Below are 27,500 nucleotides of genomic sequence, written 5' to 3' on the forward strand. Positions count from 1 at the left end.
TCTGTGGTGCCGACGACCATTCTAATACATCTTGCAGTCAACCTCCATCTTGCCTTAATTGTAATGAAGCTCACCCTTTGTACTCCCGCCGTTGCCAGGTCTACTTAAATGAACGTGAAATCTGTTGCCTCAAAGAGGCAGAAGGTCTCCCTTATGCTATGGCAGTTACTCATCTCCGCCTCCAAGGGAGACTACCCCGTGTTTCTTATTCTCGTGTTTCCAAACATCCCCCCACTTCTGAGGTCCCATCTTCTGCAGCCTCCTCTGTTGTTACCCCTCCCATAGCCACTACGGCATCTAATCCTTTTGCTGTCCTTGGCTCTGACGTCCCGACTACAACTCAGTCTGTTCTCACATCTTCGCATCCTTCCTCACAAGCCCCAGTATCGACAAGACCTCGTACGACACCTAATACCAATCGCCCCTCTACTCAGAAGTCCAAAAAATCCACATTGCTCAAATCTTCTTTGCCCCTTCCTTCCCTTCTTCCACCTCCACACTTTACCTTTCCAGTCTCTGTACCTAGTTCTTCCCCTCTCTCTGGCTCTATTACAAGTGTGGAGATTCACCCTCCTCCTCGTACTATGCCTTCCACCCCCGTCCCCTCCCAAGTTTCTCCCTCTTCTGCCACCTCCCAGGTTTCTGCCTCTTCTGTCCCCCCCTACACTTCATCTCCAGTCCCTTACACTCTTCCCTCCCCCTCTACTTTGGTACAGTCCATTACTGTCCCAATCTTTACTCACCCTCCTCCTTCTATCTCCAATATGGTCTCCCATACATCTTTGAATTCAGAAACACTTGAAGCCATTTCAGAATATATTGCAGAGACTAAACCTTCAATGGACACTGATTCACTTCCTGTTCCTTCTCTTCCCTCTCCTCCATCTTCACAACCCCATTCTTCGCAACGCTCCGTTCCTTCACTACTTGAACGTCTTCCAATGCCACCACACATTGACTTTTCTAACCCCTCTAGTCCGTAGGTGCCTTTACCTACAGATTCCTGATATTTTCTTCATCGCCAATCATGGCCTATTTACAGTGGAATATCCACGGCCTCAGGGGTAATCGGGGTGAGCTTCAGATGTTGCTTTCCAGGTTTTCCCCTGTTGGTGCTTGCTTACAAGAACCAAAATTACACTCGGCTGTTTTCCAACCTATCTCAGGCTATAATTTATTGTATTCTTCGGATCCTTTCTCAGATGGGACCTTTAATGAAAGTGCCCTTCTTCTACGCAATGATATTCCGTACTGTCAACTATTTGTCCATACCTCGCTGCATTACACTGCAGCCCGTATCCACTTGAATAAGTGGTTTACAATACGTTCTTTATATCTCTCTCCTTCTCGAACATTTTCTATCCCAGACTTTGCCTTTCTTGTTTCATCCTTACCACCACCACTTCTGTTACTTGGTGATTTTAATGCCCACCATTTCCTCTGGGGGGATGTCTCATTGTGACTCACGTGGCATTCAGTTGGAGGCTTTTCTCGCCTCTCACCCCCTCCATGTTTTAAATACGGGTACTCCCACTCATTTTGATCCTCGTACTCATACTCTCTCTTGCATCGATCTATCAGTCTGCTCTTCCTCCACTGCACTAGACTTCACCTGGTCTGTTCTACCAGACTTACATGACAGCGATCATTTTCCGATCATTCTTACTTCTCCTTCCTATTCACCACCTTTCCGTAGCCCTCGCTGGCAATTTGATCGGGCAAATTGGGATCTTTACTCACACCTCACTGCTTTTAGTGAGGTTCCTTCTTCATCCTCCATTGATGAGCTCCTACACATCTTCTCTTCATCAGTTTATACCGCAGCTTCTCATTCTATACCCCAAACCTCAGGCAGGCATTCTCAGAAGTGCGTGCCTTGGTGGTCTCCTGCTTGTGCTCGTGCAGTACGTTTGAAACGTGCTGCATGGGGCAGGTACCGGTACAATAGAACCGCTGAGAGACTTCTTGATTTTAAGCAGAAGCGTGCGATCGCTCGCCGTGTCATCCATGAAGCTAAACGCACTTGTTGGCGAGACTATGTTTCCACCATCACCTCTGCTTCTTCTATGAGTGCAGTCTGGAAAAAAGTGAGGAAATTGAGTGGTAAATACTCTCCTGACCCGGCTCCTGTTCTACGGGTCACTGGTGTTGATGTAGCAAACCCTCTCGACGTTGCCATTGAACTTGGCACACATCTGGTCCGTATTTCCCGAGGGCTCCATCTATGCCCCTCGTTTCTTTCCTCAAAGTCTGCCAGAGAGTTAGTACCCTTGGACTTTTCTTCTCTCAGAGAAGAACAGTATAATGTGCCTTTTACACTTCAAGAACTGGAGGCAACGCTCTCAGCTTGCCGATCATCGACAGCTGGGCCTGATGACATTCATATTCGTATGTTACAACATTTACATCGGTCAGCCCTTGTAGTCCTCTTACACTTCTTCAATCTTATTTGGGCACAAGGAGTTCTTCCCCAGCTGTGGAAATCTGCCATTGTTCTCCCTTTCCGCAAACCGGGTACTACAGGACATGATGCCTCCCACTATCGCCCCATCGCTCTTACTAGTGCAGTTTGCAAAGTGATGGAACGCCTCGTAATTCGACGTTTAATGTGGTATTTAGAGACTCACAACAGTCTCTCCGCTAGTCAATATGGCTTTCGTAAGGGTCGTTCTACCATAGACCCCTTACTATGCTTGGATATGTATGTTCGTAATGCCTTTGCGAATAATCACTCAGTTATTGCCATATTTTTTGACCTTGAGAAGGCATATGACACAACTTGGAGGTATAATATTTTGGCCCAGGCCCATTCCTTAGGCCTCCGAGGCAATCTACCATCCTTCCTTAAGAACTTTTTAACTGACAGACATTTCCGTGTTCGAGTCAATAATGTTCTTTCCCCGGACTTCGTCCAAGCTGAAGGTGTCCCTCAGGGATGTGTTCTAAGCACAACACTTTTTCTCCTTGCAATAAATGATTTGGCCTCTGTTCTTCCACCCAATATTTGGTCATCACTCTATGTTGATGACTTCGCTATTGCTTGTGCAGGCGCTGACTGTCACCTTATTGCAGTTTCTCTCCAGCATGCGATCGACCGTGTTTCCACTTGGGCCACCACGCATGGGTTTAAATTTTCAAGTACCAAAACTCACCAAATTACTTTCACTAGACGCTCTGTTATCTCCGATCATCCTTTGTATCTCTATGGCTCCCGTATCCCCGAACGTGATACAGTCAGGTTTCTAGGCCTTCTCTTTGACCGTCGGTTATCCTGGAAACCTCACATTACCTCTCTGAAGGCAACTTGTCACAGCCGGCTAAACCTTCTTAAAACCCTTGCTCATCTTTCCTGGGGAGCTGATCGTCGAACTCTGCTTCGCCTACATTCAGCCCTCGTTTTATCGAAACTCGATTATGGTGACCAGATTTATTCCGCGGCCTCTCCTGCTACTCTCTCTAGCCTTAACTCTATCCATCACCAAGGCTTACGTTTGTGCCTTGGTGCTTTTCGCTTTTCCCCTGTTGAGAGCCTCTATACAGAAGCAAATGTTCCATCCTTGTCTGATCGCCGTGATGCCCATTGCCTTCGCTACTATGTACGCTCTCACGATCTACACAATCCTTCCATTTATAGAATGGTCACCGATATTAGTAGACATTCTTTATTCGTTCGCCGCCCCTGTTTGCCCCGTCCCTTTTCTCTTCGCCTACATTCACTCTTGTCTTCCTTTCAGTTACCACCTTTATATGTTCATGTAGCATCTCACTTTTCCCTACCCCCCTGGGAAGTTCCAGCTGTTCGGGTCTGTTCTTTCTCACTCCCTTGCTCGAAAGCTCAACTGCCTACGGTGGCTTCCCGCTCTCTTTTTCTTGATCACTTCCACTCCCATTCTCATGCCACCGCTGTGTACACAGATGGCTCTAAGTCTTCAGACGGCGTCGGATTCGCAGCTGTGTTTCCGGACAGCATCGTGCGGGGGCATTTACTATCTTCAGCTAGCATTTTTACTGCTGAACTGTATGCCATTCTTGCAGCACTTATTCGTATCGCATCTATGCCTGTGTCATCATTTGTAGTAGTCTCAGACTCCCTTAGTGCTCTACAGGCTATCCAAAAATTTGATACATCTCATCCCCTAGTTCTCCGTATCCAACTTTGGCTTCGCCGTATCTCTACCAAACATAAAGATATTGTTTTTTGTTGGGTCCATGGTCATGTCGACGTACAGGGCAATGAACAGGCAGACACTGCTGCGCGGTCAGCAGTGCATGACCTACCAATTTCCTATCGAGGTGTTCCATTTCTGGACTATTTTGCTGCAATAGCTACCCACCTTCGCACCCGTTGGCAACAACGTTGGTCAACTCTGCTCGGTAACAAACTTCATTCTATTAAACCGAGCATAGGTTACTGGCCGTCTTCTTGTCATCAGTGCCGAGGTTGGGAGACCACTCTCTCCCGCCTTCGCATTGGCCACACTCGTCTTACTCATGGGTATCTCATGGAGAGGCACCCTGTTCCTCTCTGTGAGCAGTGTCAAGTTCCAGTATCGATTAGCCACATTCTGTTAGACTGCCCTCTCTATCAACGAGCACGCAGAATTTACCTCCAACGTCGTCTTCGTTCTACTACTTTCTCTTTACCTTCCCTTCTTGCTGATGGACCCTCCTTTAATCCTGACTCTCTCATTGACTTCTTGACAACGACTGATTTACTCCACAAACTCTGATGATACTTTTCGCACTCCCCTCAGCCCTTTCTAGTTCAGTCTCTTGCTGCCCTTTACCCTTTCACCATCCACTACCCCGCTGTTATCCATAACCTATTACTCATCCATCTCCCTTTTGCCACCTGATGCCCTCGCTTCCTTCCTGCCCTGCAGCGCTGTATAGCCCTTGTGGCTTAGCTCTTCTTTTTGATTATAATAATAATAATAATCAACTTGAAACCATTGCTGTGAGTCCTGTCTTGGCTGGAAATTTTCAGCACGCTATTTACATCCTCTTTATTCCTGTTTTCCATTTATACACCGCGATCATGTCCCCCCTAATTCTACGCCTTTCGAGAGAGTGCAGATTCAGGGCCCTCAGTCTATCCTCATAGGGAAGATTTCTGATACATGGGATCAACTTTGTCATCCTCCTCTGTACGTTTTCCGGAGCATTTATGTCCATTCTGTAATACGGTGACCAGAACTGTGCAGCATAGTCTAAATGAGGACTAATAAGGATACATAGAGTTGAAGAATAACCTGAGGACTTCTATTATTTATACTTCTTGATATGAAGCCAAGGATTCTGTTAGCTATATTGCGAACACTAATGCACTGTTGTCTTGGTTTTAGATTACTGATAACAAGAACTCCTAAATCCTTTTCGCAATCAGTAGTATTAAGATCTACATTATTTAGTTTATATGTCGCATGGTTATTTTCTTGTCCAAAATTTAAAACTTTGCATTTTCTAAATTAAACTGTATCTGCCACTTCTCCGACCATTGCATCAGTCTATTCAAATCATTCTGGAGTTCTATAGTGTCCTCATTGGATGAATTGGACGGCCTATTTTGGTGTCATCAGCAAATTTGCTTATGTCGCTATTTATTCCCTCATCTTTGTCATTTATGTAAATTGTGAACAACAATGAGCCCAACACTGACCCCTGAGGAACACCGCTTGTGACGTGCCCCCAGTCTTATTTCTCCCAATTTATGCAGACTCTGCTGCCTATTTGTCAGCCATGCCTCTACCCAGGAAAAAATTTCTCCTCCTATTCTGTGTGCTTTAAGTTTCCTCAATAGCCTCTGGTGTGGAACTTTATCGAAAGCCTTACTGAAGTCCATATACACAATATCATATTCATTACCATGATCTACCTCCTCAAATACCTTAGTGAAAAAAGTTAGTAAATTCACAAAACGGGAACGCCCCTTTGTAAAACCGTGTTGAGATTCATTAATCAATCTGTGCCTATCAAGATGGCTACGAATTGCCTCGGCAATTATTGATTCCACAAATTTTCCCACTGTGGAGGTAAGGCTTATTGGTCTATAGTTCGAAGCCAAGGACCTGTCACCTGCCATTTTCCACTTATCAGGCACTATGCCAGTTTGTAGTGATATGTTAAAAGGATTAGCCAAAGGTATGCTAAGTTCCTCTTTACATTCCTTTAACACCCTTGCAAACAGTTCATCAGGAACTGGGGATTTGTTAGGTTTTAGTTTCTTTACTTGTCTGAGGACCATGTCACTAGTTACCGCAATCGTGCATAGTTTATCATCCTGTTCTACATAATTTATTATTTCAGGAATATCGCTAGTATTTTCCTGGGTGAAAACTGAGAGGAAGTAGGTATTGAGAATTTCACACATATCCTTATCACTGTCAGTGATCTGACCAGAGTTACTCTTAAGCTGGCCTATCTTGTCTCTAATCTTACTTCTGTATACCTGAAGGAACCCTTTTGGGTTAGTCTTTGAATCCCTTCCGACCTTAGCCTCAAAATCCCTTTTTGCTTTTCTTATTCCTTTTTTAATTCTCTCTTTAATTGAATATATTGATTTCTTAACTGCCCATCCCTTCTTTCGATACGCCTATATATGCCTCTCTTATGACCAAAGAGATGTTTTAATCTATTGTTCATCCATCTGGGATCGTTTTTGTAAGATGTAATTTCTGTACTCGGAACAAAAGTTGTCTAGGCAGCTAGAACTATGCTCTGAAAAGCGTGATATTGGCAACCAAGATCACCTACCTGACACATAGTCAGGACATCCCAATTTAGCCCACCCAGGTAATTTTTCAGTCTCTTGAAGTCGGCCAAGCAAAAATCTGGGACAGAGATTTGATTGCAGTTATCTGGGTAATTCCATGATATATTGACACTAAGTGATTTGTGATCACTTTCCCCAAGCTCATCATTAACCTCAAGATTATTAATTAGTGAATCTTTGTTGGCAAGAACGAAGTCATGCAGATTGCTTCCTCTAGTTGGTTCTGTCACAACCTGTTCTAAAAAGCAATCCTGAACTGTATCAAGAAGTCACTAGACTCAAGATTTCCTGTCATATTGTTCTAGTCAATTTGTATAAAGTTAAAATCTCCCATTATCACAACATTTTCATATCTAGATGCCTAATGAATTTCGTCCCATAACAGCTTACTGCACTCCTATCAAGGTTTGGGGGCCTATAAATCACACCCAAGATTAATTTGTCACGTCCCTCGAGAATTTGTAGCCAGATTCTGTGTTCGATGTTTCTGTCTTATATCATGTCTAAGACAACAATTTAAATTTTCTGTGACATTCATCGCCACTCCACCACCCTTCCTGTTGACCCTATCAGTGTGGAATAGTTTATAACCCTGTATGTTGCATTCAGAAGGCATTTCTCTATCTTTCAGGTAGAAGCAGGTCTCTGTTATACCAATAATATTTATATTACCTACACTTGCTAGTAATCTTAGCTCATCTATCTTATTTCTTAGACTCCTACTATTTGTATAGTATATGTTTAGGGAGCTAGTCACTCGTTGCCCTCTACTATCTCTCTTTGTTTGTTGATCAATTGATTTGTCATTACTAGCAACTTTATTTGGAATATTGTCTTTTAAACATATCCCTGAGGAATCCCGGTAATAACTGCTGTTTTTAACCCTAATGCTGCAGCCTGATTGTTTCCCACAAACACCCATACCTCTATAATCTATCAGTTTTAATTCCTAGACAAGTCATCAATTACCCTCTCAATTGAATTGGCTAATGCAACCACTCCATCCCCAGAGAGATGAACCTCATCCCTTGCATACATATCATATTTGCCAAAGAATAGGTCCCAGTTACCAATGAATGGGATTGCAAGTTCCTTGCAGTACCTGTCTAGCCAGCAATTTATACCAATTGTCCTAGATATCCATTCATTGCCCACTCCCTTTCTAGGCAAGATGCTACATATGACTGGGATCCCTCCCTTAGTCATAACTACTTCTATGGCTGACCTGTACTTATCCAGCAGCTCCTCTCTCCTGTCCTTCCCAACGTCATTACCCCCAGCACTAAGACAGATAATGGGCTTGTTCCCATTACCTGCCATAATATTATCCAACCTGCTGACTATGTCGCCAACAACAGCTCCAGGAAGGCGCACTCTCTGTCTGACCTTTCTGTCTCTGTTACAAAATGCATGGTCCAAATATCTTACCTGAGAATCGCCTACTATTAAAATATTCTTACCTTGATTAGCAGGGGAGTCAGTAGTACCTTCAACCTCACTAACCACTGAAGTACACTCGTCTTGGAGAACAGAAAAACGATTTCCTACCTTCACATCTTCTCCATTAACTCTCCTCGTCTTCCTTCTTCCTGAACTGTGAACCACTTGCCACTTAAAGCGGCTGCCACTATCACTGCTGGTGACCATTCCTTCCTTACCAGCTAAATCCTTCTCACACTCGCTCCCAAACTCATCTAAGCGAAGCTTCAGCTTCCTATTTTCCTCCTGAAGAAGTAGAATCTCCTTCTTCAACACTTGAACCTGAGATTCTAAAACACTACAACAAGTCATGGTGCTCGGTAACAGCCCACGCTAACTCCCAAGAGCTGAGGCAGGTATGACCACACGTGACCACTGACCTCAGCGTACTGACCACTGACCTCAGCGTACTGACCACTGACCTCAGTGTACTCTCACAAGGATGCCAAATGCAGAAATGACTCTCAGTTCTGTATATGTGTCAGTGGAGGCGCAGGATTCACTGAGTCGTCTACATAACCATCACAAACATCAACTCATCCTTGCTCAACCTTTGTTGTAGATTCTCTTTTACAATGGAAACTAACTTATTGCACCAACTACTATTTTATTTATGTACTTGCACTAACCCCCTTCCATGTCCACTAGTTCCTACCTTCCCTCACCCTACCCCTCACACACTCACTACCCCTCACACACTCACTACCCCTCACACACTCTCTACCCCTCACACACTCACTACCCCTCACACACTCACTACCCCTCACACACTCACTACCCCTCACACACTCACTACCCCTCACACACTCTCTACCCCTCACACACTCACTACCCCTCACACACTCACTACCCCTCACACACTCACTACCCCTCACACACTCACTACCCCTCACACACTCACTACCCCTCACACACTCTCTACCCCTCACACACTCACTACCCCTCACACACTCACTACCCCTCACACACTCACTACCCCTCACACACTCACTACCCCTCACACACTCACTACCCCTCACACACTCACTACCCCTCACACACTCACTACCCCTCACACACTCACTACCAATCACACACTCACTACCCCTCACACACTCACTACCCCTCACACACTCACTACCCCTCACACACTCACTACCCCTCACACACTCACTACCAATCACACACTCACTACCCCTCACACACTCACTACCCCTCACACACTCACTACCAATCACACACTCACTACCCCTCACACACTCACTACCAATCACACACTCACTACCCCTCACACACTCACTCACACACTCACTACCCCCCTCACACACTCACTACCCCTCACACACTCACTACCCCATACACACTCACTACCAATCACACACTCACTACCCCTCACACACTCACTTACACACTCACTACCCCTCACACACTCACTACCCCTCACACACTCACTACCAATCACACACTCACTACCCCTCACACACTCACTACCCCTTACACACTACCCCTCACACACTCACTACTCACACACTCACTACCCCTCACACACCTCACACACTCACTACTCACACACACAACTACCCCTCACACACTCACTACCCCTCACACACTCACTACCCCTCACACACTCACACCCCTCACACACTCACTACCCCTCACACACTCACTACCCCTCACACACTCACACCCCTACACTCACTACCCCACACACTCACTACCCCTCACACACTCACTACCAATCACACACTCACTACCAATCACACACTCACTACCCCTCACACACTCACTACCCCTCACACACTCACTACCCCTCACACACTCACTACCCCTCACACACTCACTACCCCTCACACACTCACTACCCCTCACACACTCACTACCCCTCACACACTCACTACCCCTCACACACTCACTACCCCTCACACACTCACTACCCCTTACACACTCACTACCCCTCACACACTCACTACCCCTCACACACTCACTACCAATCACACACTCACTACCCCTCACACAATCACTACCCCTCACACACTCACTACCCCTCACACACTCACCCCTCACACACTCACTACCAATCACACACTCACTACCCCTCACACACTCACTACCCATAACACACTCACTACCCCTCACACACTACCCCTCACACACTCACTACCCCTCACACACTCACTACCCCTCACACACTCACTACCCCTCACACACTCACTACCCCTCACACACTCACTACCCCTCACACACTCACTACCCCTCACACACTCACTACCCCTCACACACTCACTACCCCTCACACACTCACTACCAATCACACACTCACTACCCCTCACACACTCACTACCCCTCACACACTCACTACCCCTCACACACTCACTACCCCTCACACACTCACTACCAATCACACACTCACTACCCCTCACACACTCACTACCCCTCACACACTCACTACCAATCACACACTCACTACCCCTCACACACTCACTACCCCTCACACACTCACTACCCCTCACACACTCACTACCCCTCACACACTCACTACCAATCACACACTCACTACCCCTCACACACTCACTACCCCTTACACACTCACTACCCCTCACACACTCACTACCCCTTACACACTCACTACCCCTCACACACTCACTACCCCTCACACACTCACTACCAATCACACACTCACTACCCCTCACACACTCACTACCCCTTACACACTCACTACCCCTCACACACTCACTACCAATCACACACTCACTACCAATCACACACTCACTACCCCTCACACACTCACTACCCCTCACACACTCACTACCAATCACACACTCACTACCCCTCACACACTCACTACCCCTCACACACTCACTACACACTCACTACCAATCACACACTCACTACCCCTCACACACTCACTATCACACACTCACTACCCCTCACACACTCACTACCCCTTACACACTCACCCTCACACACTCACTACCCCTCACACACTCACTACCACTCACACACTCACTACCCCTCACACACTCACTACCAATCACACACTCACTACCCCTCACACACTCACTACCCCTTACACACTCACTACCAATCACACACTCACTACACTCACTACCCCTCACACACTCACTACCAATCACACACTCACTACCCCTCACACACTCACTACCCCTACCAATCACACACTCACTACCCCTCACACCCTCACTACCCCTCACACACTCACTACCCCTCACACACTCACTACCCCTCACACACTCACTACCAATCACTCACACACTCACTACCCCTCACACACTCACTACCCCTCACACACTCACTACCAATCACACACTCACTACCCCTCACACACTGACTACCCCTACACACTCACTACCTCACACACTCACTACCCCTTACACACTCACTACACTCACTACCAATCACACACTCACTACCCCTCACACACTCACTACCCCTTACACACTCACTACCCCTCACACACTCACTACCCCTCACACACTCACTACCAATCACACACTCACTACCCCTCACACACTCACTACCCCTTACACACTCACTACCCCTCACACACTCACTACCAATCACACACTCACTACCAATCACACACTCACTACCCCTCACACACTCACTACCCCTCACACACTCACTACTCACACACTCACTACCCCTCACACTCACTCACTACCCCTACCCCTCACACACACACTCACACACTCACACTCACACACTCACCCTCACACACTCACTACCCCTCACACACTCACTACCCCTCACACACTCACTCACTACCAATCACACACTCACTACCCCTCACACACTCACTACCCCTCACACACTCACTACCCCTCACACACTCACTCACACACCAACCCTTCACACACTCACTACCAACATTCCTTCACACACTCACTACCAACATTCCTTCACACACTCACTACCCCTCACACACTCACTACCCCTCACACACTCACTACCCCTCACACACTCACTACCCCTCACACACTCACTACCCCTCACACACTCACTACCCCTCACACACTCACTACCCCTCACACACTCACTACCCCTAACACACTCACTACCCCTCACACACTCACTCACACACGCACTACCCATCACACACTCACTACCCCTCACACACTCACTACCCCTCACACACTCACTACCCCTCACACACTCACTACCCCTCACACACTCACTACCCCTCACACACTCACTACCCCTCACACACTCACTACCCCTCACACACTCACTACCCCTTACACACTCACTACCCCTCACACACTCACTACCCCTCACACACTCACTACCCCTCACACACTCACTACCCCTCACACACTCACTACCCCTCACACACTCACTACCCCTCACACACTCACTACCCCTCACACACTCACTACCCCTCACACACTCACTACCCCTCACACACTCACTACCCCTCACACACTCACTACCCCTCACACACTCACTACCCCTCACACACTCACTACCCCTCACACACTCACTACACCCACTATCACACACTCACTACCCGTCACACACTCACTACCCCTCACACACTCACTACCCCTCACACACTCACTACCCCTCACACACTCACTACCCCTCACACACTCACTACCCCTCACACACTCACTACCCCTCACACACTCACTACCCCTCACACACTCACTACCCCTCACACACTCACTACCCCTCACACACTCACTACCCCTCACACACTCACTACCCCTCACACACTCACTACCCCTCACACACTTACTACCCCCACTCACTACCCCTCACACACTCACTACTCACTACCCCTCACACACTCACTACCCCTCACACACTCACTACTCACTACCCCTCACACACTCACTACCCCTCACACACTCACTACCAACATTCCTTCACACACTCACTACCAACATTCCTTCACACACTCACTACCAACATTCCTTCACACACTCACTACCAACATTCCTTCACACACTCACTACCAACATTCCTTCACACACTTACTACCAACATTCCTTCACACACTCACTACCAACATTCCTTCACACACTCACTACCCCTCACACACACACCCCTCACACACTCACTACCCCTCACACACTCACTACCAATCACACACTCACTACCCCTCACACACTCACTACCCCTCACACACTCACTACCAATCACACACTCACTACCCCTCACACACTCACTACCCCTCACACACTCACTACCCCTCACACACTCACTACCCCTCACACACTCACTACCAATCACACACTCACTACCCCTCACACACTCACTACCCCTCACACACTCACTACCAATCACACACTCACTACCCCTCACACACTCACTACCCCTTACACACTCACTACCAATCACACACTCACTACCCCTTACACACTCACTACCAATCACACACTCACTACCCCTCACACACTCACTACCCCTTACACACTCACTACCCCTCACACACTCACTACCCCTCACACACTCACTACCAATCACACACTCACTACCCCTCACACACTCACTACCCCTCACACACTCACTACCAATCACACACTCACTACCCCTCACACACTCACTACCCCTCACACACTCACTACCCCTCACACACTCACTACCAATCACACACTCACTACCCCTCACACACTCACTACCCCTCACACACTCACTACCCCTCACACACTCACTACCCCTCACACACTCACTACCCCTCACACACTCACTACCCCTCACACACTCACTACCCCTCACACACTCAGTACCCCTCACACACTGACTACCCCTCACACACTCACTACCCCTCACACACTCACTACCCCTCACACACTCACTACCCCTTACACACTCACTACCCCTCACACACTCACTACCCCTCACACACTCACTACCCCTCACACACTCACTACCCCTCACACACTCACTACCCCTCACACACTCACTACCCCTCACACACTCACTACCCCTCACACACTCACTACCAATCACACACTCACTACCCCTCACACACTCACTACCACTCACACACTCACTACCCCTTACACACTCACTACCAATCACACACTCACTACCCCTCACACACTCACTACCCCTTACACACTCACTACCCCTCACACACTCACTACCCCTCACACACTCACTACCAATCACACACTCACTACCCCTCACACACTCACTACCCCTTACACACTCACTACCCCTCACACACTCACTACCCCTCACACACTCACTACCAATCACACACTCACTACCCCTCACACACTCACTACCCCTCACACACTCACTTCCAATCACTCACTCACTACCCCTCACACACTCACTACCCCTCACACACTCACTACCCCTCACACACTCACTACCCCTCACACACTCACTACCAATCACACACTCACTACCCCTCACACACTCACTACCCCTCACACACTCACTACCAATCACACTCACTACCCCTCACACACTCACTACCCCTTACACACTCACTACCAATCACACACTCACTACCCCTTACACACTCACTACCAATCACACACTCACTACCCCTCACACACTCACTACCCCTTACACACTCACTACCCCTCACACACTCACTACCCCTCACACACTCACTACCAATCACACACTCACTACCCCTCACACACTCACTACCCCTCACACACTCACTACCAATCACACACTCACTACCCCTCACACACTCACTACCCCTCACACACTCACTACCCCTCACACACTCACTACAAGGGGACACAGTTGGAAGCTAAAGACACAGATGAATCACAGGGATGTTAGGAAGTATTTCTTCAGCCACAGAGTAGTCAGTAAGTGGAATAGTTTGGGAAGCGATGTAGTGGAGGCAGGATCCATACATAGCTTTAAGCAGAGGTACGATAAAGCTCACGGCTCAGGGAGAGTGACCTAGTAGCGATCAGTGAAGAGGCGGGGCCAGGAGCTCGGACTCGACCCCCGCAACCTCAACTAGGTGAGTACAACTAGGTGAGTACACACTCACTACCCCTCACACACTCACTACCCCTCACTCACTCACTACCCCTCACACACTCACTACCCCTCACACACTCACTACCCCTCACACACTCACTACCCCTCACACACTCACTACCCCTCACACACTCACTACCCCTCACACACTCACTACCCCTCACACACTCACTACCCCTCACACACTCACTACCCCTCACACACTCACTACCCCTCACACACTCACTACCCCTTACACACTCACTACCCCTCACACACTCACTACCCCTCACACACTCACTACCCCTCACACACTCACGACCCCTCACACACTCACTACCCCTCACACACTCACTACCCCTCACACACTCACTACCCCTCACACACTCACTACCCCTCACACACTCACTACCCCTCACACACTCACTACCCCTTACAAACTCACTACCCCTCACACACTCACTACCCCTCACACACTCACTACCCCTCACACACTCACTACCCCTCACACACTCACTACCCCTCACTCACTCACTACCCCTCACACACTCACTACCCCTCACACACTCACTACCCCTCACACACTCACTACCCCTCACACACTCACTACCCCTCACACACTCAGTACCCCTCACACACTCACTACCAATCACACACTCACTACCCCTCACACACTCACTACCCCTCACACACTCACTACCCCTCACACACTCACTACCCCTCACACACTCACTACCCCTCACTCACTCACTACCCCTCACACACTCAGTACCCCTCACACACTCACTACCAATCACACACTCACTACCCCTCACACACTCACTACCCCTCACACACTCACTACCAATCACACACTCACTACCCCTCACACACTCACTACCCCTCACACACTCACTACCCCTCACACACTCACTATCCCTCACACACTCACTACCCCTCACACACTCACTACCCCTTACACACTCACTACCCTCACACACTCACTACCCCTCACACACTCACTACCCCTCACACACTCACTACCCCTCACACACTCACTACCAATCACACACTCACTACCCCTCACACACTCACTACCACTCACACACTCACTACCCTCACACACTCACTGGGTATATATAACACCGGGCCATCGCGTCGGTTTGGAGTTTTATGACTCTCTGATCGCGGGTTCTAACCCCACCCATGGAATGGTTTATTTGTAATCGTGTCATTACGATTTCGTGAGTCACACATTTCCACTCTCCCGCATCCCCACTTAAACCTTGTATGACACATAAACGATTATTGATTAAAATAATGATTATTATTATTATTATTATTATTATTATTATTATTATTATTATTATTATTATTAATATTATTTTACTATATCATTATTATTGTTATTATTATTATTATTATTATTATTATTATTATTATTATTATTATTATTATTATTATTATTATTATTATTATTATTATTGTTAATATTATTTTACTATATTATTATTATTATTATTATTATTATTATTATTATTATTATTATTATTATTATTATTATTATTATTATTATTACGCAGGTGGGAGCGTTAAACATATAGGAATCATAGATCACTTGACTAACTGGAAGTTGTCACACTCGATCCACGAAAAGAAAGATGTAACAGCCACTCACGCACATCAAGACACCTCTCTGGTCGGTGTACATATCAAGACACCTCTCTGGTCGGTGTACATATCAAGACACCTCTCTGGTCGGTGTACATATCAAGACACCTCTCTGGTCGGTGTACATATCAAGACACCTCTCTGGACGGTGTACATATCAAGACACCTCTCTGGTCGGTGTACATATCAAGACACCTCTCTGGTCGGTGTACATATCAAGACACCTCTCTGGTCGGTGTACATATCAAGACACCTCTCTGGTCGGTGTACATATCAAGACACCTCTCTGGTCGGTGTACATATCAAGACACCTCTATGGACGGTGTACATATCAAGACACCTCTCTGGTCGGTGTACATATCAAGACACCTCTCTGGTCGGTGTACATATCAAGACACCTCTCTGGTCGGTGTACATATCAAGACACCTCTCTGGTCGGTGTACATATCAAGACACCTCTCTGGTCGGTGTACATATCAAGACACCTCTCTGGTCGGTGTACATATCAAGACACCTCTCTGGTCGGTGTACATATCAAGACACCTCTCTGGTCGGTGTACATATCAGGACACCTCTCTGGTCGGTGTACATATCAAGACACCTCTCTGGTCGATGTACATATCAAGACACCTCTCTGGTCGATGTACATATCAAGACACCTCTCTGGTCGGTGTACATATCAAGACACCTCTCTGGCCGGTGTACATATCAAGACACCTCTCTGGTCGATGTACACATCAAGACACCTCTCTGGTCGGTGTACATATCAAGACACCTCTCTGGCCGGTGTACATATCAAGACACCTCTCTGGTCGGTGTACATATCAAGACACCTCTCTGGCCGGTGTACATATCAAGACACCTCTCTGGCCGGTGTACATATCAAGACACCTCTCTGGCCGGTGTACATATCAAGACACCTCTCTGGCCGGTGTACATATCAAGACACCTCTCTGGCCGGTGTACATATCAAGACACCTCTCTGGCCGGTGTACATATCAAGACACCTCTCTGGCCGGTGTACATATCAAGACACCTCTCTGGCCGGTGTACATATCAAGACACCTCTCTGGCCGGTGTACATATCAAGACACCTCTCTGGCAGGTGTACATATCAAGACACCTCTCTGGTCGGTGTACACATCAAGACACCTCTCTGGTCGATGTACATATCAAGACACCTCTGTGGTCGGTGTACATATCAAGACACCTCTCTGGTCGGTGTACACATCAAGACACCTCTCTGGTCGATGTACATATCAAGACACCTCTCTGGCCGGTGCACATATCAAGACACCTCTCTGGTCGGTGTACATATCAAGACACCTTTGTGGTCGGTGTACATATCAAGACACCTCTCTGGTCGGTGTACATATCAAGACACCTCTCTGGTCGGTGTACATATCAAGACACCTCTCTGGTCGGTGTACATATCAAGACACCTCTGTGGTCGGTGTACATATCAAGACACCTCTCTGGCCGGTGTACATATCAAGACACCTCTCTGGTTGGTGTACATATCAAGACCCCTCTCTGGTTGGTGTACATATCAAGACACCTCTCTGGCTGGTGTACATATCAAGACACCTCTCTGGCCGGTGTACATATCAAGACACCTCTCTGGCCGGTGTACATATCAAGACACCTCTCTGGCCGGTGTACATATCAAGACACCTCTCTGGTTGGTGTACATATCAAGACACCTCTCTGGTTGGTGTACATATCAAGACACCTCTCTGGCTGGTGTACATATCAAGACACCTCTCTGGCCGGTGTACATATCAAGACACCTCTCTGGTTGGTGTACATATCAAGACACCTCTCTGGTTGGTGTACATATCAAGACACCTCTCTGGTTGGTGTACATATCAAGACACCTCTCTGGCCGGTGTACATATCAAGACACCTCTCTGGTTGGTGTACATATCAAGACACCTCTCTGGTTGGTGTACATATCAAGACACCTCTCTGGCTGGTGTACATATCAAGACACCTCTCTGGTTGGTGTACATATCAAGACACCTCTCTGGCCAGTGTACATATCAAGACACCTCTCTGGTCGGTGTACATATCAAGACACCTCTCTGGTCGGTGTACATATCAAGACACCTCTCTGGTCGATGTACATATCAAGACACCTCTCTGGCCGGTGTACATATTAAGACACCTCTCTGATCGGTGTACATATCAAGACACCTCTCTGGTCGGTGTACATATCAAGACACCTCTCTGGTCGGTGTACACATCAAGACACCTCTCTGATCGGTGTACATATCAAGACACCTCTCTGGCCGGTGTACATATTAAGACACCTCTCTGATCGGTGTACATATCAAGACACCTCTCTGGTCGGTGTACATATCAAGACACCTCTCTGGTCGGTGTACACATCAAGACACCTCTCTGATCGGTGTACATATCAAGACACCTCTCTGGCCGGTGTACATATTAAGACACCTCTCTGGTCGGTGTACATATCAAGACACCTCTCTGGCCGGTGTACATATCAAGACACCTCTCTGGTCGGTGTACATATCAAGACACCTCTCTGGCCGGTGTACATATCAAGACACCTCTCTGGTCGGTGTACATATCAAGACACCTCTCTGGCCGGTGTACATATCAAGACACCTCTCTGGTCGGTGTACATATCAAGACACCTCTCTGGTCGGTGTACACATCAAGACACCTCTCTGATCGGTGTACATATCAAGACACCTCTCTGGCCGGTGTACATATTAAGACACCTCTCTGGTCGGTGTACATATCAAGACACCTCTCTGGCCGGTGTACATATCAAGACACCTCTCTGGTCGGTGTACATATCAAGACACCTCTCTGGCCGGTGTACATATCAAGACACCTCTCTCGTCGGTGTACATATCAAGACACCTCTCTGGCCGGTGTACATATCAAGACACCTCTCTGGTCGGTGTACATATCAAGACACCTCTCTGGTCGGTGTACATATCAAGACACCTCTCTGGTTGGTGTACATATCAAGACACCTCTCTGGCCGGTGTACATATCAAGACACCTCTCTGGTTGGTGTACATATCAAGACACCTCTCTGGCCGGTGTACATATCAAGACACCTCTCTGGTTGGTGTACATATCAAGACACCTCTCTGGCCGGTGTACATATCAAGACACCTCTCTGGTTGGTGTACATATCAAGACACCTCTCTGGTTGGTGTACATATCAAGACACCTCTCTGGTCGGTGTACATATCAAGACACCTCTCTGGTTGGTGTACATATCAAGACACCTCTCTGGCTGGTGTACATATCAAGACACCTCTCTGGTTGGTGTACATATCAAGACACCTCTCTGGTTGGTGTACATATCAAGACACCTCTCTGGCCGGTGTACATATCAAGACACCTCTCTGGTTGGTGTACATATCAAGACACCTCTCTGGCCGGTGTACATATCAAGACACCTCTCTGGTTGGTGTACATATCAAGACACCTCTCTGGTTGGTGTACATATCAAGACACCTCTCTGGTCGGTGTACATATCAAGACACCTCTCTGGTTGGTGTACATATCAAGACACCTCTCTGGCTGGTGTACATATCAAGACACCTCTCTGGCTGGTGTACATATCAAGACACCTCTCTGGTTGGTGTACATATCAAGACACCTCTCTGGTTGGTGTACATATCAAGACACCTCTCTGGCCGGTGTACATATCAAGACACCTCTCTGGCCGGTGTACATGTCAAGACACCTCTCTGGCCGGTGTACATATCAAGACACCTCTCTGGTCGATGTACATATCAAGACACCTCTCTGGTCGGTGTACATATCAAGACACCTCTCTGGCCGGTGTACATATCAAGACACCTCTCTGGCCGGTGTACATATCAAGACACCTCTCTGGCCGGTGTACATATCAAGACACCTCTCTGGCCGGTGTACATATCAAGACACCTCTCTGGCCGGTGTACATATCATGACACCTCTCTGGCCGGTGTACATATCAAGACACCTTTCTGGCCGGTGTACATATCAAGACACCTCTCTGGTCGATGTACATATCAAGACACCTCTCTGGTCGATGTACATATCAAGACACCTCTCTAGTCGATGTACATATCAAGACACCTCTCTGGTTGGTGTACATATCAAGACACCTCTCTTGCCGATGTACATATCAAGACACCTCTCTGGTCGATGTACATATCAAGACACCTCTCTGGTCGATGTACATATCAAGACACCTCTCTGGTCGATGTACATATCAAGACACCTCTCTGGTCGATGTATATATCAAGACACCTCTCTGGTCGATGTACATATCAAGACACCTCTCTGGTCGGTGTACATATCAAGACACCTGTTGAGAAATGGTTTAACAGCTAAGTTTATAGTTTAAATATAAGGAAACTTAGCTTAGAAAGACAGCTCTCGTCCACACAGCCGCCCCTGCAGACGTGGTCTTGAGTAGCTGTCTTGATCATTTTTCAACGGGCTGAAAAAGATTATAGTATGTAAACAATAAATTACCCCTAGGGGGTGTTATGTCAGCATATTTCATTTACTGATGGCTCACTTACGTACTCGTGTGGACTCAAAAGTCTGCACCTCACTGCCGACTAGAGGTTGATTACAAACTCCTTGCGACTCAAGAACTGCGCAGTCCCCCGTACTACAAGAAATTCGTAACCTACCTTGCTCTTGTAGCGTGAGCTATGGTGTTCTTCACACCTTCGACAGATATCGGTGACTTGATAGAAGCTGAAGTGTCCTTGGATGTCCACGTCTTCCATAGTCTAGGAATACGCACACTGGTACACTATGTTCCACAAGATTTGTCTTTATTGTTCACAATCTTATCACTAAAGAAGCTCATCACACTTCTCTGTAAGTGTTTATCGTGTTTTGTGAGACACTTTGTACACACTAACGCACGGATCAGTGTTCTTTGTTGGTTATCCTGGCATCAGTGTGACTCTCAGTAGAGTCAAAAGTAATCTGCCCTCACAGCGCCTTATGCCGCTCCAATGCCTGTCAAACAAAGGAAAAGCTGACCTAGTACTTTTGCTTCCTTGCTAAACTTCCTCAATGAAGCAAAGCAGAAAGCTTGATTCTTGCTGTCTTAAGCATAGACAACAATGTCCACTATCTTTACTATGGTAATAAAGTGGGAGCAGGATTTTCCTTAATTGTCCTGCTAAAGTAAGAGATGGACTGTCTTTTATTAAATTACACTTTACAACACTGGACTGCAAGGAGCGGCGGTCGCTTGACGTCGCATACTGGTACTGCATCTGTGATCAATTACTCGCTGTAGCAGTAAACAAGATACTTGCCCCTTCTGAGAGGGCTGGGCCCCTCAGGGCTCAAAGGGGCTGAAGGGGGCTGATACCCCCCACCTGGAGAAAATTTCTCCACAACACCTCTGTGGCCGGTGTACATATCAAGACACCTCTCTGGCCGGTGTACATATCAAGACACCTCTCTGGCCGGTGTACATATCAAGACACCTCTCTGGCAGGTGTACATATCAAGACACCTCTCTGGCTGGTGTACATATCAAGAGACCTCTCTGGCCGGTGTACATATCAAGACACCTCTCTTGTCAGTGTACATATCAAGACTCTTTTCTGGTCGGTGTACATATCAAGACACCTCTTTGGTTGGCGTACATATCAAGACAACTCTCTGGTCGGTGTACATATCAAGACACCTCTCTGGTCGGTGTACATATCAAGACACCTCACTAGCCGGTGTACATATCAAGACATCTCTCTGGTTGGTGTACATATCAAGACACCTGTCTGGTCGGTGTACATATCAAGACATCTCTTTGGTCGGTGTATATACCAAGACACCTCTCTGGTCAGTATACATATCAAGACACCTCCCTAGCAGGTGAACATATCAAGACATCTCTCTGGTTGGTGTACATATCAAGACACATGTCTGGTCGGTGTACATATCAAGACATCTCTCTGGCCGGTGTACATATCAAGACACCTCTCTGGTCAGTGTACATATCAAGACACCTCCCTAGCAGGTGTACATATCAAGACACCTCTGTAGCCGGTGTACATATCAAAACACCTCTCAGACCGGTGAACATATCAAGACACCTCTTTGGCTGGTGTACATATCAAGACACCTCTCTAGCCGGTGTACATATCAAGACACCTCTGTAGCCGGTGTACATATCAAGACACCTCTCTGGCCGGTGACCATATCAAGACACCTCTCTGGCCGATGTACATATCAAGACACCTCTCTGGTCGGTGTACATATCAAGACACCTCTCTGGTCGGTGTACATATCAAGACACTTCTCTGGTCGGTGTACATATCAAGACACCTCTCTGGTCGGTGTACATATCAAGACACCTCTCTGGTCAGTGCACATATCAAGACACCTCTCTGGTCTGTGTACATATCAAGACACCTCTCTGGTCGGTGTACATATCAAGACACCTCTCTGGTCGGAGTGCGTATCAAGACACCTCTCAAGCCGTTGTACATATCAAGACACCTCTCTGGTCGGAGTGCATATCAAGACACCTCTCAAGCCGTTGTACATATCAAGACACGTCTCTGGCTGGTGTACATATCAAGAGACCTCTCTGGCCGGTGTACATATCAAGACACCTCTCTAGTCAGTGTACATATCAAGACACCTCTGTAGCCGGTGTACATATCAAGACACCTCCCTGGCCGATGTACATATCAAGACTCTTTTCTGGTCGGTGTGAATATCAAGACACCTCTCTGGTTGGCGTACATATCAAGACACCTGTCTGGTCGGTGTACATATCAAGACACCTCACTAGCCTGTGTACATATCAAGACACCTCTCTAGTCAGTGTACATATCAAGACACCTCTGTAGCCGGTGTACATATCAAGACACCTCTCTGGCCGATGTACATATCAAGACTCTTTTCTGGTCGGTGTGAATATCAAGACACCTCTCTGGTTGGCGTACATATCAAGACACCTGTCTGGTTGGCGTACATATCAAGACACCTTTGTAGCCGGTGTACATATCAAGACACCTCTCTGGCCGGTGAACATATCAAGACACCTCTCTGGCCGGTGTACATATCAAGACACCTCTGTAGCCGGTGTACATATCAAGACACCTCTCTGGCCGGTGTACATATCAAGAGACCTCTCTGGCCGGTGTACATATCAAGAGACCTCTCTGGTCGTTGTACATATCAAGATATCTCTCTAGCCGGTGTACATATCAAGACACCTCTCTGGTCAGTGTACATATCAAGACGCCTCCCTAGCCGGTGTACATATCAAGACACCTCTCTGGCCGGTGGACATATCAAGACACCTCTCTGGCAGGTGTACATATCAAGACACCTCTCAGGCCGGTGAACATATCAAGACACCTCTCTGGCCGGTGAACATATCAAGACACCTCTCTGGCCGGTGTACATATCAAGACACCTCTCTGGCAGGTGTACATATCAAGACAGCTCTCTGGTCGGTGTACATATCAAGACACCTCTCTGGCTGGTGTACATATCAAGAGACCTCTCTGGCCGGTGTACATATCAAGACACCTCTCTTGTCAGTGTATATATCAAGACTCTTTTCTGGTCGGTGTACATATCAAGACACCTCTTTGGTTGGCGTACATATCAAGACACCTCTCTGGTCGGTGTACATATCAAGACACCTCTTTGGTTGGCGTACATATCAAGACACCTCTCTGGCCGGTGAACATATCAAGACACCTCTCTGGCCGTTGTACATATCAAGACACCTCTCTGGACGGTGTACATATCAAGACACCTCTCTGGCCGGTGTACATATAAAGTCACCTCTCTGGCCGGTGTACATATCAAGACACCTCTCTGTTCGGTGTACATATCAAGACACCTCTCTGGCCGGTGTACATATCAAGACACCTCTCTGGCCGGTGTACATATCAAGACACCTTTCTGGCCTCTATACATATCAAGACACCTCTCTGGCCGGTGTACATATCAAGACACCTCTCTGGCCGGTGTACATATCAAAACACCTCTCTGGCCGGTGTACATATCAAGACACCTCTCTGGCTGGTGTACATATCAAGACACCTTTCTGGCTTGTATACATATCAAGACACCTCTCTGGCCGGTATACATATCAAGACACCTCTCTTGTCAGTGTACATATCAAGACTTTTCTGGTCGGTGTACATATCAAGACACCTGTCTTGTCAGTGTACATATCAAGACACCTTTCTGGCCTGTATACATATCAAAACACCTCTCTGGCCGGTGTACATATCAAGACACCTCTCTGGCCGGTGTACATATCAAGACACCTTTCTGGCCTGTATACATATCAAGACACCTCTCTGGCCGGTGTACATATCAAGACACCTCTCTGGCCGGTGTACATATCAAGACACCTCTCTGGCCAGTGTACATATCAAAACACCTCTCTGGCAGGTGTATATATCAAGACACCTCTATGTCAGGTGTATATATCAAGACACCTCTGTGTCAGGTGTATATATCAAGACACCTCTGTGTCAGGTGTATATATCAAGACACCTCTATGTCAGGTGTATATATCAAGACACCTGTGTGTCAGGTATATATATCAAGACACCTCTGTGTCAGGTGTATATATCAAAACACCTCTGTGTCAGGTGTATGTATCAAGACTTTGTCAATGGTCCAAGTCGGACCGAAACGTCGTCGTAAGCTTCTCTCTTTTATGTGCGGGTTATTTGTGTACCTCTGTGTCAGGTGTATATATCAAGACACCTCTGTGTCAGGCGTACATATCAAAACACCTCTGTGTCAGGTGTATATATCAAGACACCTCTGTGTCAGGTGTATATATCAAGACACCTGTGTGTCAGGTGTATATATCTAGACACCTCTGTGTCAGGTGTATATATCAAGACACCTCTGTGTCAGGTGTATATATCTAGACACCTCTGTGTCAGGTGTATATATCAAGACACCTCTGTGTCAGGTGTATATATCTAGACACCTCTGTGTCAGGTGTATATATCAAGACACCTCTGTGTCAGGTGTATATATCAAGACACCTATCTGTCAGTTGTATATATCAAGACACATCTGTGTCAGGTGTATATATCGAGACACCTCTGTGTCAGGTGTATATATCAAGACACCTCTCTGTCAGGTGTATATATCAAGACACCTCTGTGTCAGGTGTATATATCAAGATGCCTCTCTGTCAGTTGTATATATCAAGACACCTCTCTGTCAGGTGTATATATCAAGACACCTGTGTGTCAGGTGTATATATCAAGACACCGGTGTGTCAGGTGTATATATCAAGACACCTCTGTGTCAGGTGTATATATCAAGACACCTGTGTGTCAGGTGTATATATCAAGACACCTGTGTGTCAGGTGTATATATCAAGACACCTGTGTGTCGGGTGTATATATCAAGACACCTCAGTGTCAGGTGTATATATCAAGACACCTGTGTGTCAGGTGTATATATCAAGACACCTGTGTGTCAGGTGTATATATCAAGACACCTCTGTGTCGGGTGTCCATATCAAGACACCTCTCTGTCAGTTGTATATATCAAGACACCTCTGTGTCAGGTGTATATATCAAGACACCTGTGTGTCAGGTGTATATATCAAGACACCTGTGTGTCAGGTGTATATATCAAGACACCTGTGTGTCAGGTGTATATATCAAGACACCTCTGTCGGGTGTCTATATCAAGACACCTCTCTGTCAGTTGTATATATCAAGACACCTCTTTGTCAGGTGTATATATCAAGACACCTGTGTGTCAGGTGTATATATCAAGACACCTGTGTGTCAGGTGTATATATCAAGACACCTGTGTGTCAGGTGTATATATCAAGACACCTCTGTGTCGGGTGTCTATATCAAGACACTTCTGTGTCGGGTGTATATATCAAGACACCTGTGTGTCGGGTGTATATATCAAGACACCTCTGTGTCAGGTGTATATATCAAGACACCTGTGTGGCAGGTGTATATATCAAGACACCTGTGTCAGGTGTATATATCAAGACACCTGTGTGTCAGGTGTATATATCAAGACACCTCTGTATCAGGTGTATATATCAAGACACCTCTGTGTCAGGTGTATATATCAAGACACCTCTGTGTCAGGTGTATATATCAAGACACCTCTCTGTCAGTTGTATATATCAAGACACCTCTGTGTCAGGTGTACATATCAAGACACCTCTGTGTCGGGTGTATATATCAAGACACCTCTGTGTCGGGTGTATATATCAAGACACCTCTGTGTCGGGTGTATATATCAAGACACCTGTGTGTCAGGTGTATATATCAAGACACCTGTGTGTCAGGTGTATATATCAAGACACCTGTGTGTCAGGTGTATATATCAAGACACCTGTGTGTCAGGTGTATATATCAAGACACCTGTGTGTCAGGTGTATATATCAAGACACCTGTGTGTCGGGTGTATATATCAAGACACCTGTGTGTCAGGTGTATATATCAAGACACCTGTGTGTCAGGTGTATATATCAAGACACCTGTGTGTCAGGTGTATATATCAAGACACCTGTGTGTCAGGTGTATATATCAAGACACCTGTGTGTCAGGTGTATATATCGACATGTGTGTCAGGTGTATATATCAAGACACCTGTGTGTCAGGTGTATATATCAAGACAC

General features: G+C 46.9%; 1 protein-coding gene across 2 annotated transcripts in view; it reads left to right on the forward strand.

Annotated features, from left to right (window-relative positions):
* The window catches only part of LOC138855066 (glucose dehydrogenase [FAD, quinone]-like), a 510,380-nt gene that overhangs the window by 242,958 nt on the left and 239,922 nt on the right, over window positions 1-27,500 (forward strand). The window lies entirely within an intron of this gene.

Source organism: Cherax quadricarinatus, chromosome 79 (assembly GCF_038502225.1).
Source record: "Cherax quadricarinatus isolate ZL_2023a chromosome 79, ASM3850222v1, whole genome shotgun sequence".
Classification (NCBI taxonomy): domain Eukaryota; kingdom Metazoa; phylum Arthropoda; class Malacostraca; order Decapoda; family Parastacidae; genus Cherax; species Cherax quadricarinatus.